This window comes from Sander lucioperca, chromosome 9 (genome assembly GCF_008315115.2).
Source record: "Sander lucioperca isolate FBNREF2018 chromosome 9, SLUC_FBN_1.2, whole genome shotgun sequence".
NCBI classification, from domain to species: Eukaryota; Metazoa; Chordata; class Actinopteri; order Perciformes; family Percidae; genus Sander; species Sander lucioperca.
In genome coordinates this window covers 11373411-11389571 of record NC_050181.1, presented here as the reverse complement: position 1 = coordinate 11389571, position 16161 = coordinate 11373411, and the positions used below count along the sequence as shown (strand labels likewise).

General features: G+C 44.3%; 1 protein-coding gene and 1 long non-coding RNA gene across 8 annotated transcripts in view; both read right to left on the bottom strand.

The window, feature by feature from the left end:
• LOC116046048 (zinc finger protein 521) overlaps positions 1 to 16161 on the bottom strand; it is a 91216-nt gene that overhangs the window by 56212 nt on the left and 18843 nt on the right. The gene's annotated exons all lie outside the window — the stretch shown is intronic.
• Positions 5595 to 15737, bottom strand: LOC118495763. The gene is made up of 3 exons (XR_004898197.1): positions 13364 to 15737; positions 5972 to 5975; positions 5595 to 5605 (listed from the first exon to the last, which is right to left on the bottom strand). It is a non-coding gene; the product is annotated as an uncharacterized LOC118495763 (long non-coding RNA).

The window sequence follows — 16161 nt, the reverse complement described above, 5'->3', positions numbered from 1 at the left end:
GGGGTGGTCGATTTTTTGGGACTAATTCCAGTCAGATGAACGAATCACTCAGTTGATTTAGGACCGAGAGCTTAGAGGACACAGAGCTGTTGGAGGAGGCACAGGGCTGGGCTTTACTCACAGTAGTCCTGCTACATCCCTGTTTTAAGACATCAAATCCAGTCAAAATGAAACACTGATAATTCCCAGTAGCTGTCAACTAAAGTGCCAGGTGGCTAGACATGACTTTTTGCACCATGCAGCTGATTAACACACACAAATACGCACAGGTAGAGGAGGTGCTATTTACCATGAGACACCCAACCTCAGATATAAGTATTGTATATGTGTGTGTATGTGTGTATGTGTGTTTGTGTGTGTGTGTGTGTGTGTGTGTGTGTGTGTGTTTGCGTTGTGTGTATACTCAGCCTGTCTCCCTCTTATCCCCTTTTTTTTTCTTAGCAAACACAATATGTTTTTTACACATCACTGAGAAATGTCAAGTCCCTCCCCCCCTTGCTACAGATCAATCAAATCCACTATGCTACAGGATGAGAAGGAGGAGTTGTGTGAGACGACTGAGAGGAGCAGCCAACAAGGCTGCTATCTTTTACCAAACAAGGTAGAAAAACAGTAGATGAAATAAGGATTCACTTCCCGGGGTTTCATCAGTGCCTTAGCAGCGAGTTGCTCTGGCCTAACATCATGTACACAACACATTTCCACACACACTTGGAGGAGAAATGCGCACACCCCCAAAACTGCAGTCAATGGGGATTTTTTTCACACAGGGCCTGACACAAAGAGCTGGAACATCAAGCGCTGTCCTGACTCTGTGGTCTGGGTGTCCATTATTCTGGCCCTCATGGCTCTGTCTCTCAACCATAGGGAAGCGGCAAACTGTCAACTACTTTGTCCACATTACCCACGTCCCCCAGCTCAGACAGGAGCACTTGGTCACTGTCCCAGAAATCACAGTGCCCCAGTGGCATCCCAGGAAAGTTAGACAAATGGAAGGCCAGAGGAGGAAAGTAGGGCGGCCAGTCATCCTTTACTAGGCTTTTTCTTTCCATGATAGTGAGACACAATGAAAAGTGGAATTCCATTACTTATCGCAGAGATGTGTCCCTGCTACACTGATGTCGTTCCATCAACATGGACAAACTGAAATCAGTACTAATGATGACAATCAATAATAATGTTTCTTGAAATAATGCCAGGCCTCTAAAATGACGGAGGATGTTTGTGCTTTGGGCAGGATCTGCCTCATTTTTTTTCTGTGAAAATCTGCATCATGTAACAATCCATAACCGCAGTGTTTGAACTCTGAAAGCATGCCAGAGATGACTTACTGCCGCGTAACACATTTCCTATCCTCTATAACAACTGCATACTATTACATTGAGGTCACTGAGGTCAGCAACACACTAGCAAACACAACATATGAATGCCAGATAACAAAATAATAGGGATTTAAAGTTGCTGTTAATAATATATTTTACTCAGTTGTTTTAGAAATATTATCAACATTTCATTTGGACAAATGCTTAACATAAAAACACAAGTTTTTCTTTTGTCATTAAGTTTGGCCCTGCTTGCTGTTTGTTGTGTATTTGTTTGTAAGAAAAACAAGTGTTAAATCAGGGCAGGGCAAAGTCACAGAGAAAGGGTTAACAAGAACTGTCAAGAGGGCTTAATTTTGATGCTTGCTTTCAAAAATTAAACCTTTTTTTCAAAAGAGAAAAAGAAAGACAAGTAAAGGGAGACATTTAATTACACCATTATTCAGGAAAGGTGGATTTGGGGTGGAGGGCTTGGGGAGGACTAATGCAGATGTCTGGATTTGAAGTGTTTGAAATATTAAAAGTGAATCACACTGGGCCCAAAATACACTTCACAGCATGCATGTCATTACCTCTGTGACGCTGCATATAGCGTTTTTACGTTAGAAATACATGTGTTTTAATTGCATATCGCTGTGGCAAGACTAAATTAGTAACGTGGAATACTTGAAATGGTCAGTATGTTATACAGTATTCACTCATAGGTTTATAACAGGCAGGCGTATTAAGCTTTGGCGATGAGCGATTCAACCTAACTGTGCTGCGATGAAAGATGGCAAGAGGTTGTGTTTAGGATGTAGGTGGAGCAGTTTGTGACGAGGGGGTTATGGTGTCATCTCCTGTAGAACTGAGTTGCAGGTGGTGTGGAGAGGAAGGACAGTTGACCACTTCAGGTAGGCTACAGCACAAACAGGAAGGAGGCTGTTCCCCAGGTCTTGGCTGGACCAGCAGCCACAGTGAGCCTCCCAGGGGGAGAAAGGAGGATGACAATCTGTCCCCCAGCATGCCCCTTCACCGCCTGCCTCACTGCACTGGCTCTAAGGGAGTGCTGGGCCAGGCGGGACTGGGCTGGGCTGGGCTTCAATCAGCAGGGGAGCCTGTGTGCGTGTGTGTGTGTGTGTGTGTGTGTGTGTGTGTGTGCGTGCGTGCGTGCGTGCGTGCGTGCGTGCGTGCGTGTGTGTGTGTGTGTACGGCTCCCTCAACACTGCAGCAGATCAGGCGCAGGACCCAGTGGACAGTCAGCTAGCCAGTCAGTCAGTCAGCCAGCCACTGTGAGGAATGCTGCAGCACTGTGCTTTACTATGCAATGACTCTATTAATATTTCTTCACTGCGCAAGAGTTTACTTGGATGCTCTTTTATTTTCCCCGGCTCTTAGTTACTCACGGAAATTTGATTTATGTGATCAGCTTGGAGAAGAAAAAAATGTTGTGCGCACAGAAATATGCTGAGTTACTGTATGGTTGCTTCATTAAAATAGGGTTTGCTCTGCAAGTTTCAAGAGGTGCTATCCATTACTTAAAAACACGCACAGCACACACATGAATTCGGAAAATAGGGTCTAATTCTTTTTAATCAAACTACCTCATAGTGACCCATAAAACTTGGGCTAGACTTCAACTTACAATTATTTCACTTTTTAAGGATAACTTCAGACACTTGGATCTATGTTTCAGTACACTGGGAATATTTTTGAAAATATATATATTGTTAGTCTGCCAAATGCCCATAAAAAAAACCTTATATCAACACCTCTTTTTTTCTTTTCTACAGAGGACGGCAAAAATCACTTGCATATGGATAAACAACCCGAGATTCATGTGTTAGCTTTAGCATTAGCATTTATCGGAAAAGCTTGACCATGCCTCTTCACCCTTGACCTTTGGTCCCCCTGATTAATACACTGTGGCTCTATTTGATATCTCCTTAATGCCATCCCAGCTTGTCAGTGGTAAAACAACTGGAGACAGCCCAGGAGGGAGAAGAAAACATGCATCTTGGAGAGGAGAGCGGGAGGGGAAGAAAAACAAGCATCAACTCAAGCAAGACGATGTATTTTCATGCATCCCTGTCTTAAATGTCAAGATTTCTTAACCCTCAGTGACTGCAGCGCTGACACCTCTCCAAGGTTCAACAGAAACCGCATTCATTAATAATTAGCTTAGCTGCGAGAACAGGGAGTGAGACTGAGAATGAAAGAGCGAGCAAGACGGCTCAAATTTAAACTTCTCTTCTTTCCCGAGAGAATCGAATTTCACTACAAGTTTTTTTCATTCTTCTTCATTTCTTGTTTTCCTGGTGTGTTGGCCAGATTCCCGCAGGCGGCCTATGAACGAGCGATGCAGACGTCAGGCCTCGCTACTCCCTCCTCTCCTTAATTATGGCTCTAATACCCTCCAGATGAATAAACATCTTCATCCCCTCTCTGTTAAAGCCAGAAGGCTCCTCCACTCTCGAATCCAAGAAAGGGGGGAAGAAAGAGAGAAAGAAATGAAGAGTTGAAGAAGCACAGGAAAAGGATGACAGATGGAAGGGTGGATCAATGTCAAAATGAACCAACAGCAAAGTAACAAAGCCACGGCAAGATTTTCTGGTTCTTCCCCTAATTCGTCTGATCTATTTCCCCCTCGACACAATTATCACAGTCCTCCTAATTATTTTTTCTTCTTTAACAGATTTCTAATGGCAGGCTGTGTTTTTTATGATCATGTTTGTAAAGTGGAGGTTTTGCGAGCTGTCGTGCAACCTTGTCGCCTCAGACTGTGTCCACAGACTGCACAGGAAGGGGGAAGGGGGCGGAGAGGGAGGAGGCAGGGGGTTGTCTCTGGAGAATGGGCCAGGCCCCAGACCAGCACTTCCCTGGCCCAGTAACTGTGCCAGAATACTCATGACATGTGTGTACAGTATGTGAGCGCAAATGGCAGACAGATTTAGAGGTTTGCTTTGTTTCCCCTTCTATTGTTTTATGCCGGTATCCAGGCAGCTCATCATCATATCTTAATACTACTAAGTGTTATGAAAACACCGACACACGCACACAAACATGCACACGCTTCACGGAATGAAGCAGTTCCTTCGCTGCCCTCACCCTCATCTTCATTTGCAGGGATGGAATATGAGGCCTGAATACAACCAGACAAATGACTACAGGGCATTTTACTTATTCATTCATCACTTCACATTGATTTATTCCTGTTTATCTATTTATCAGTTGAGAAAAACTTCCCCCTCAATTGTGTTTGCTTAAAGTTTGTATGCTGACATACTTAGTGAAAAACTTTCAGGGTCACTGTAGAAAAATTCTTAAAACAGATCATTGAGGTCCATCCTTACCCTTAGTCTTGCATTGCCAGACCTATCTCCACAGCACTGTAAAGCAAGGTCTGGCTACGCAACAGATACATTCTACTGTAGGATAGGAGGAGAAAATGCTCTGGGTTGTTTGCATTTCTTTAAACCAATCACAATCGTCTTGGGCGGTGATAAATTCCCGATGCAGCGACGGTGGCTCTGCAAAATTGTCTCGGGATGGAAGTTGTTTTGGTGGAACATTTGCCCCCCGCAAAAGAAAAGGCCACATACAATATTAAATGAAGGTAACCGTTTTCATAGTACCATACAGAATACAGTAACGTGAGCTATATAAATTAGCTGGATACATGGTTAAACGTAATTTGCTCTTACCAGTGTATCGCCGTATGTGCTTAGCCCAGAGCAATCCCCACCAATCGGTCCCAAAGCGTCCCAGTTAGAGAGTAAATGCCGTAAACATATTATTTTTTTTACAATGGTTTCCCGAAAGAACCAAGCAGCCCTGCCTTATTGCACTAATCAAATTTTCAAAATTTGACATTTTCAGCGTGTAACGTAAGCTTGCTAGCTCGGAAGTTGTTGTTGTTGTTGTTTCCCGTAGTGAAAGGATTTTGACACACAGATAGTAGCAGGGGACGGGAGACGCGCTTCGCTGGATGTCCGGCTTGTCAGGCATATCCTGGCAATTTACTTCCATTGATCCAGACCATCTTACCCTAAATACCCTCTTCTCACCCCAACACCTCAATGGATACTTCTTATTTCCCTATTTACATAGGCCCAGCACTCCTTGGCTTAGTAACCATTTACTTAGTTACACACCACCACCTGGGAGGCTATTTATGTCTCTCTCTGGAGAGGATCTCGGTATGACTGCCAACCAACACCCCCATATGAATTATCATCCATTCAATATTCAAAGTAAAATTGAGAAAAGACCTCAGATGCTCAGTATGACTTTACATTTTGAATCTTATACAATATTACATGAATAAATCAAATATTGGAGGTGAGTCATGTGTTAATAAAAAAGAGAAGTGCAGTATATTAAATCTTTTTTGTTTTTTGTGGGATACTGTGACCATTTCCTAAAAGGTATATGCAACTCTCCTGCAGTAACTTGGCGCTTTCCTTCTTATATGCGGTAATCTTACATCTATCTGAATGTGCAGCTTACTGTGATGAACCCATTTCAAGGATCATCATTCCAGAGAGTGAATGTAATAGTCCCCCAATATCCGTTATCACTGACAGCAACATCCATATCAGCTAATTACTTTTCATTGGGCTTGTAGACGAGAGGACATCAGCCTTTATCTGTATATGAAAGGAGAAGACATTACTATTATGCTATTACTGCGAAAGAGCTGGTGTTACTGTACCACTAATATAGAAACAGCATACAATGAGGTGGTTATAAAACCCACGTCACACCTCCAGTGGTTGTCTTACATGGCTACTTTAAATATCAAGACAATATTACCAATAAGGTGACCTGTAATTACATTTGGCATGCAAATAAGTTGATGAGTCAGGAAGATAGTGAGGGAAAGATGTGCTAAGATTACCATTGGAGTCCTGAAGACACACACACATAACACATTAAGCCTTACTCGCCTGGTAACAGTATCCATGCTGCTTCTTTTTACTTTAACCAGCATATATCCAGCACAAAACAGAGGAAGCCAATAGGTCAGAGCAGTGCTTTCTCCCTTCCTTAAGTTGTATTTTCCTTAGCGGTCTTGTGTTAGTGAGGTGACTGTCATCTCTGCGGCTGTTCATTGTCTGAGGGAGCAGTTGGAGTTGGGGAATATAATCCCACGCACTATGCATACAGCAGGGAGGAAATATGGGCACAGAGGTGGTGCACGACCCCCAGGGTAATTTGTAAAACATGAGCCACGGCACCCGAGCGCCATGCTGATGCTCGGGTCAGGTGACTCAGTCACAGGTGCACCATGGGAGGATCTCGGAGGCACACCTCCCACAACAGGGCATGGTGGGCAACACAATGTTTTCTAAACATGGAACTCTCTAGGAAGTTGCATCGGTCTTTATTTTTAAGAATGTGTAGAACACTGAAAATGTAGCAGGTGGTAGCTAGATTGTTCTTCACCATTTAGCTGGATGATCAGCTTGCATCTGTAACTGAAGGTGAAATGTTGTTACATCAATAGATCATCATACAGAACATAATAGCACAAACACACCGTGCATATTATACATGCCTGAGCCCACACATGTTGCTTTAATAAGAAGTCTTGATTAGGATTCGGCAGACATAACATCCCACATGCACGGTCTCTGCTTTGCTAGGCCTCAGATAACCTTTATCCTATAGGGTTTAATTAATGTCAGCCAGTCTACTCTGCCTTTCAGAAGGAAACGACTTATTTCTCTGCCCTCATGAAGCTCAAATCCCTCTGTTTCACTGGTGCTGCCTTGTTTATCCCAACTACAGGTACTGCTCCCTATTAAGGCCAGCACTTGTTACAGGGAAAAGGTTGAATTATTTACCAACAGTATAGAGGGGGAGGAAGATAGAGGGAGAAAGAAAAAAGAGAGAAAGGTATTTCATACATGGGAGGAGATTTTTATGTTGTTTTTTTTTTAGGTTATGAAGAAGGCAAGATTAATGACCCATGGACATTAGATACAGATGATGATTACTACGGAAACGGGCATCCTGGCATACAATAAGTAGAAAACAGGGCCATACAGGGATGAGTAAATTACCCCCAAAATATTATGCATTAAATGTCTTTGATGAAAAAAAAAAACGTACACCCTGTGCTTAAAAAGTAGGTAGAGTTTTACACATTTGGTCATGTGTAAATAGATGAATGTGTTTTGTTAAATAGATACCAAGGGTGCTTATGCGCACTCTTCACCCAGGGCAAACTGTCTGCATTCTATCTGCATCTCAGCCTCTCTGCAACAATACAACAAAACATACAGAAAACAAAAGGGAGCACAGAAGGGGAGAACGAAGAGACAGACCAAACAATAAACTCAACCACAAGAGACAGAGTTTGACTTTGTGTGTGTGTGTGTGTGTGTGTGTGTGTGTGTGTGTGTGTGTGTGTGTGTGTGTGTGTGTGTATCGAGGAGGGAGACAGAAAGGGAGAGGAGGACGAGGGATATGAAGACAAATGCAGAAAGGGGGAGAGAGACAGAGGGCGGCAGAGAAAACGAAAGACAGAGGGAGAAATCAAATTTGCAAGAACATAACAAAAAGCTGTATCTCCGACAAAAGAGAACACACAAGGGTATTTGTCTAGCTGTCTGCACCAGCAGGATCCTCTGAAAGTTTATTAAACTAGAACCCTTCAAGAGAAGGCAGAGAGTAGTAAACTATACTACTGGGGAGGAAAAGAGAGAGCGAGAGGGAACGGGAGCGAGGGGGGGTTGAAAAAGAAAAAAGCTTGCTTTTCAGCCTCTGTCTCAGAAATTCTTTTATTTCAGCCATGCATTAAGTAACCTCCCCACTGAGTTCTGCTCCCCTTCCTGGTGTGGATAAAGCCGTCCCTCTGGGGAGCCGCTGGTAATTTCCAGCTTCGCCAGAAACTCAGGTATTAGAAAAGACCGCTTGGGGACCTGCCACAATATACCTTCACAATTTTATACGCTCTGAAAAAGAGGGAGCCCCTCCCTCCCAGCCCACCCCCACCCTCCCAGTAAACCCCCTCGAGGGTCCCCAGTTCAAATTTCTGAAGTGCAGACAACGGGTGTATGTGTGGGGGAGGGGAGTTTGGTGGTGGGGGGCCCGTGGGACTGAGCACCAGCAATAGAAAATCCACTGCATAGAGGAGAAAAAAGCATTTCCTCTCTGGTCTGGCAGGAGTGCCTTTTTTCCCCTGGCTCCCACCAGAGGCTTTTTACAAAACATGTGTTGCTGACATGTTGACAGATTGCTCAGTGAAGTGTTAGGCGCATGCACACGGCTGGCCATTTAGGGGGACATGGCTTCCTACCCAACATCCTCTACCTGAGGCACCATGTTTTATACATCATCCCCCAAAGAAAAAAGGGAAACAATAAAAGGTAAGGGAGTTGCTTCCTTTGTAAGAAAAGCAGAATATCAGAGAGCAGAGAGAGACTGCGTATAATGCTGCCTTAGCTGAACTGCAGCGATGGGGAGGAGCAACGGAAGTGAGAATAAGGGAGGGAAATGGTTTCAGGCACGAAAGGAGATAAAGCACAGAGGTGGGAAAAAGAGCTTGGGGATGCATGGATTGCTTATGTACAGCAGGTGAGCCTGTCAAACTAATAAGAAGCCCAAAAGACCTCCTCTTGGTCTTCCTGTATTGAAGCCACCAATATATAGCAGGCAGGAGGATGGAATTTGATCAAAGGCCAGCTTCCAGATCCAACTTTTGCTCCTATCAGGGTATCGACAGCACACGTCTTAATCGCCCTGCGGCTCCAAAAGTGCTGCCGTGGCAACAGGATGGAAATGGGAATCATAATGTATTCATGGTGCCGGCGACCTGGGGGCTGCGGAGCGCGCTCTCTGGGGACCGCACTTTACCCAGAGCCAGACGTGTCTGGGCAAAATCACTCCACACAAGACAGCAGCAGAATACTGAGGAGCCATGACAGGATGGAGGGAGGGAGAGAGAAAGAAAGAGAAAGAGGAGAGCCAGCAAAGAGAGCGCTACCGATAGAAATGGAAGATGATAATAGAAAACAAAGACGGAGAAGGGTAAGGACATTAGAGGTAAACAATGGCTGCTGAGGGTGTCCGTTTACAGTAAAAAAAGGAGGAAAGGTTGCATTGCTCCAGTACTGAATTGAAACTTTAAAACAGAAAAGATCTGAGGCTTGAGGAGGAAAAAACAGGATGTGATTGGTGGGAAGGAGCTTGCTGGGATGAGTGGCGCTACCTTGAGAAGCCTGATGCTGCTTGACCAAGTGGGTGGTTGGCTGGGAAATAAATTGCAGAGGAAATTGGTCCAGATTATCAGGGCCACAAAGAGACATGGCCCTTTGGCCACGGGCAAGGATGGTAAATGGCTGGATGAGTAAATGAACAGAGGGATAGAAAGAGGGAAGATTGATGGCTGGGCAGATGGATGATTCAGTTGGATTGAAAGTCCAGTTACCCACCCCCCTCATACCCACCTATCCTATCCACTCCTGAAAAATAAATGCTTTGGTTACATTGAAGATTCAACTGCTTTTTCCCTGGCTCTCTGATCCTTCCCATCCTAATGATCTCCCCTTCCTCCATACACACACACACACACACACACACACACACACACACACACACACACACACACACACACTCACACACTCACACTCACATGCACAATCAAACAAACACAAAACTATAGCCTGACCTGCTTTTCCTCAACAGGAGGGCAGCTACAACAGGCACCATGCCAGGTAAACATCCTCAAGCCTTGTGCACTCACTGCAGAGGGTAAAGCTCAATGCTGGAAATGCACTCTAAAATACAAGAAATAGGCAATTATGTTTAGGACTGGAAAGACATTCTTAGAATATATATTCCTCCTACATAGGCCTCCTGCTGTATTTAGAAATGAAAAATAAAAGAAAGACACAACGTTTGCTGCATATTATATTAAGGTTGCTTCTGTAACAGAAAGTCAAAACACTCCCCCCTAGAGGTGATGAGTCAAATGCACTAAGTCAAAATGAGAGGATTCACCTGCGGACTGCGGTGCGTCCTACTGCACTAACTATGCTCCACACGCAGTACACCCTCAGGCATTCAACCTAGGGCCACAGACAGCTCCCCTGTCTGTCTTTCCTCCTTCCCTTTAGCTGACAGGTTCTTCGGCTGCTAAGCTCCAACACGGACCTCTGTGTTTGAGATGACTGTGCAGAACAATCAAGGGAGAGACAGAAAGAAAGAAAGAATGCGAGAGAAGGAATGATAAAGAGCGGCGAGAGAAGGAGTGCGGGCAAAGAAGAGGTAGAGAGAAACAAGGACATCAACAACTTGTTCTCACAGAGAGATGACCCCTGGCCATCCCGAGGCATCTGGTTTATCTAGCTGTCTGGGTAAGCCACGCACACACCTAATGACTCCAGCCTGGTCCATGTCCCATAGGTTTTTTTATCCCGGATTACGGATGGGGAATGACAATGGGCTGGTAAACTACTGTGCCTCATGTCTAGGAGCTCATATCAGACAAGGAGTTCTCCATGATGAAAAGACTGGGATGAGTTGAGAACAAGGTTCAAAGTTACTGAGAAGTTTTTGCATTAGTTTATGAATTGATGTAAGATGAATGTATCCTTAGGTTTGGGTCACCTATATTTTTAATGGTGCGGTATTGCTGATTTGTATGCATCATAAATAGAATGTCTCAAACTGAAGGTCAAATACACCCATAACTCTGAGTTGCGCATAATGTTTGGGGCCAATATGGAGATATAGTTTGGACTCTCACCACCCTCTCACTTTTTTCCTCATGTTGCATGGCGCTGCTGAACAGACCTCAATCTACTTCTGTGGTGGAGATTAGTAATCATCTGGGGTCTTCATATTGATGGCCAGGCTCAGCTTGTTTGCATATTTACTGGCCTCCGAGCCCAGTTGCCTGAGGTGAGAAGCAAATTACATTTCTGCTTACCCCCACGCTCACAACTCTCTCACACTCTTTCGAATTCTATCCCTCGTTTTCGCCTCCTTTTTTTCCCAACCTTGTTTCTCTTAACATGCTGATCAGTCATCTTGCGGTAAGCATCCTTGCCTGCCTTGGTTGCATCCGAATAGCAGTCTCATTTGGCTAACATCATCACAGTGTAATCTTGTTGGAGAGAGCAATCAGTTTACTTTGGAATTAGGTATTCCGTTGGCGGGCGTAGAGAGAGGAAAGGCTCACAGGGTTTAAAGGATGCAAACGAAAGCATGCTCTCCAGAATACAGTCTTGAGTCTGATTGGGTGATAACAACCCACACAGGCTCCATGTGAGAGTAATGAATGGCCAATGGGAGGCCTGAATAATAATACAATTGGATTAAAAACCAATCACACAATGGTTTTGTCTGTTGACTTTGTTTGTGGGGTATGTTCTACAAACCAAGTTCATGATGAGAAAAATGCATCATGCTTTGACTGGGGGCACATAATGTCCTAATATACAGATTACCACTCTGTTTACCATGGCCCAATCTCTCTTGGCTGTCAGTCAGTCCTGCAGGATTTTGTTGATCTGATTTTAGTGTACATGTATTGCATATAGAATGAGCTTGATAACATGATGAAGTGATAGTAACGATTGCATGTTCTTTGCTGTCTTACAGTAAATCAGTGGCTTGCTTAGAGAATGGCTACCACAGGTGTCAAGTTACTATTTAATCAGGGATTTTAATGTCTTGGTTTATCACAGAGACATGTACCAAGCTGGCACACTCTGCAGCCTTCCGCAGAATCCCAGCCACTCGTTGGGAGGCCATCTCTTTGGAGAGGCTCTCTGATCAAATCGATTGACTCCTCCAGGATGATCGATCAACCAGGCAGGTTGGAGGTGGAATAGATTAGATGACCTTTACATTCTCAGTGGTGTTGGACCCCCCACTGTCCACTGCTCTTAACATTAAGAGGACATCTCTGACAGCATGGCTGTACTGTCAAACCATTACATTCTGTACCGACACACAATGTTCTCTCTGCCAAAGCACAGTCCAGCTGGTGGCCTTGGAGACCTTAAACGACACCCATCCTGCCCATAAAACTAAATTTATGAACCCACCTTCCAGTCTGAAAATGGCAATTAGCACTAAGGAACAAATGTGTTACTTCACATGATATTTGAGAATCCCTGTCCTTGTGTGTGGCTCAACTCCACATATCCTGAAGTATAGGAGTGGCTGTTCCACAGAGCCCTCTAGCAGCCCCCACCCAAACAGTACCCCCTAGCCAACAAAAACAACCCCTGGGAGGGGTAGAGGAGAGGGGGAAATGTTGAGTCGGTGATAGTGTAGCCCCAAAGTTCCGAAACCACAGTGGCTAGCAGGATGCCGTCACAGCTGGCTCCGCTCCTTCCTGTGGGCCCGCTCCATGGAGCTCAGCCTGCTGGGAGACATAAACCTGTCGGACTGGTCACTCTTTCCACCGCCCTCCATCTCCCTCCTTCCTTTTCTCCCATTACTGGCGAGTTTGGCAAAAGCCTTCTAAGGAAAAAGCCCTATGGGGATCAATGTGCAGAACATTTCCATGCAGACATAAGCTAAATCCTATGACCTTCTCATTAGAGACTAGTGACATGATTCAAAAGCCTGTTGATGTTTCTTTAAGGTGTCTGTGAATGAGGTACATGTTGATTGGTGACTTTTTCTTTGTCTCAAAGCCATGTTACATTCCGTCAACTCCTGGTGTAAATTATCTTAGCGAAGCATGCCATTGAAAAGTTCTTTGCCATTTAATACGCTAATACAGAGTGTTAATTACAAATCAAGTGTTTGTTCACATTACGCACTTCACACGGTTGTTTATAAAGTCTATCCAGAACGCTCATTCACCACATAACACCAGTCACCTGTAAGGTGCCATCTGATCAAAGGAAATGAGATTACAGCAAAAAAAATCAAAACACCTTCTTAAGGTATTTGCATTTTTAATGTAACATTGTATTTTATTACTTTAAAAGGTACAAAAAATAAAGCTTGCACACCTGATTGTACTTTGCAGATTGAGAGAAGAGAGAGAAAGAAAACATTTCACAAAGCATTTGTTAGAAAACTGAGCCCACAATAATAATAATAATAAATTGAATTTATATAGCGCTTTTCACAAACTCAAAGTCGCTTAATGTCCATAAAGTTTAAAAAATACATTTTTGCCTTTGCTTTGTGCCTAGTTATGTTTCTCTGTATTTGCTTCATCATTATTCTGGTGTGCAGTCCCACGTTTGAAAGAGAAAAAAGAAAATCATTTGAATTCCGCGGACCCAGAGGAGAGTGAGCAAAACCCAGAGGTAAGATCCAAGCTTGCTCTCCGTGCCCTTCCGTTGGCTGCCTACCTGGTAAACATCTCCACAAGCTCCTTGCTTTCAAAACACGTCAACCGGAGCCTATGTACTTTAGACTGGCCAGCCAAGCAGGAATTGAGACTTTATTTGTTTTTTACTTTTTCCTGTCTCTCTTACGAGCCACCGCACATAACCTGTCTGGCATTAATGATGTTGTTAATAAAATGCGGCTGGACTGTGGGTGGATTTGCCTGGCAGGCCTGGTGCCTGTCCTTCTCAGAGATAAGCCCACTGCTGGCCTTATCTACCTCCCACAGCCCCACCCAGCAGGGCCGTGCACTGGACACACAACCAGTCAACTCATCACTGGCTAATTACCACCTCTGACTGCCTTACAAAGCAGGCCTGGACTCACATCGCTGCTGCTGCTAAGATTGGCTCTCTCCTACATTGACTCTGTCTCTCTCTGCTTCTTTGTCTTTTACCCATCCCCCTTTCTATCTCTGTCCTTCCCATGTCTCAATACATTTCATTTGTCTCTCCTTTCTAGTTTTGTCCTCTTGTACTCTATTATATTTGTCTCAGTCAACAGGCTATTGGAATATAAGTGTAAGTGTAAGTTTTATGGTGGTATTTTCCAACTGTCACTGAGAAGGGAATATGCAACAGCTACATTGTGGGTGGTCAGGTAAATCCTGTGTCTACCTTCCAGTGTATGTCTATGCATATTGAAAAGGACTAATGCCATTTATGTTACAGTTTCTCAGTACGGGCTTATGCCATTTGTGAGCCGGAGTCAGTTCAGTCTCATAGCTTCAGCAGGGCAGCCAAAGTCACTTGTGTTACAGAGGGAGGGAGCGGTTTCTTTTATTCAATTGTTTTCCACTTCCACGAGCGTGTGCCAAGGGGGAGGAAAGCGCCGGCTTAACACGCTCTGCAATTCAACACGGCCAGACGCAGTCCTATTAAGATTTAATGTGCCATTCTTCTGCTTGTGCCGCTGTAAAAGACTTGCAGGCTGAGGAAGAGAGTGAACAAAGAGCAGGCAGAGCCAGGGCCAGGGAGAGATGAAGAGAGCAAGAGAAACCGAGACAACCGCTCCATGGCCAGGTCTTTGTCACTCGTCTGAAGTCAGTAGTTTCAGTGTTTTCATTGCGTGTAGTTCTAGGTGAGTACATAGGATTATCTCTGTTTTGTCCACATGTCACCCCCGCTATTGTGGCTACCTACTTAAGAAAGAGGTCAACTGGATGAAGTCACAGCATGTGTTTACCCTCTTGGGCGATGAATTATGTGTCGTCTAAAATGCAGTGCAATGAGTGCAAGCATGCAGGTGCTGTGAGGGAGCGTGTGAGCGTGCACGTGCGATAATACGTGTATGGGTGTGTGTTTGCATGCCTAAGCGGATGACTGATTGAGCAGGCAAGTACATGGGAGAGTGTTTTGGATAGAGGGGGATGTGAATATGAATATGAGTTACAGTGCTGGCCATCCTCATCTCTGTGATGAACACACAAACACAAGCATAAAAGGCAGGCTACTCTATTCTTTCTTTTGATTGTTTTCTGCAGGAAATGCAGCCCTAGTCTCACAAAGACCAATAAATACTTTATACAGTGCATAATGTGTGTGGTGTGAAGCACTGGGGAGCGAGAAAAAGGGCGTCCTCACGAGGGCATATGCTTTGAATTCCTAATGACACTCCTGTTAACGTTACTGGCACTGTCGCACAAAGAGGAAACGCACAGGGATGCTACGCTGTGGAGTCAAACATCTACTTTAATACTCCCATTACTTCTCAGCCTCTCTTTCTCTCCCTACCTATCTCTCTTTCTCCGGTAGACACTCACATAGAACATGCCCCCCCACACAAACACGTATTCACAGGAAAGACTCAAGCCCAATTCTGAGAGCTCACTCTAGCATGAGGTCTCTTTTCAGTGGCTGTGTTGTGCCAGAAGTAGCTATTCTCCCCTGACCGCCTCTCCTCCTTTCAAAGCCTTGTAATCAGTGTGCTGCTCTTTGTACCAGGATGTCGCAAGACGCCCCGGCAAAAACACAGCAGAAATTCTGATGAACGACAGTGGCTCAGAGATCGGCTAATCAGGTCTTGCTCATGTCGCTTTCCTCTTATGTGAGCCCTTTTGAAGCGAATAAAGTCTTTGCAGTTTGGCACATTCTTCTTGGCAGCCACAAAGCAGCTGTTGGATCAATACACAAAGTTAGTTGAAAAAACCTCCCATACAACCAATAGGAGCCGGTTGGAAACAGTTAGTAGAAAACATGGACTGCCAGGAGCCTGTTCATAGTTGAGGGTATTACTGAATGTTTCCATGCTGCTGACCCAACGACTTGATGTAAATGAATTCAAACACTTCAAACAAACATGTCGTGGTTGAGAATGGAAAGGGGAAAACATATATCAGTGGGTTTAAAAAATTTGCCTTGTTCCCCATTGCAAACAGACTTCATATTAGAAATGTGTCTAAACTATTTCACTCATATTAACATCCTCTTCATTGTGGAGGGATCTTATTGTTTTTCACAGAGTATTAATATTTCATTTGTATTTTTCTCAT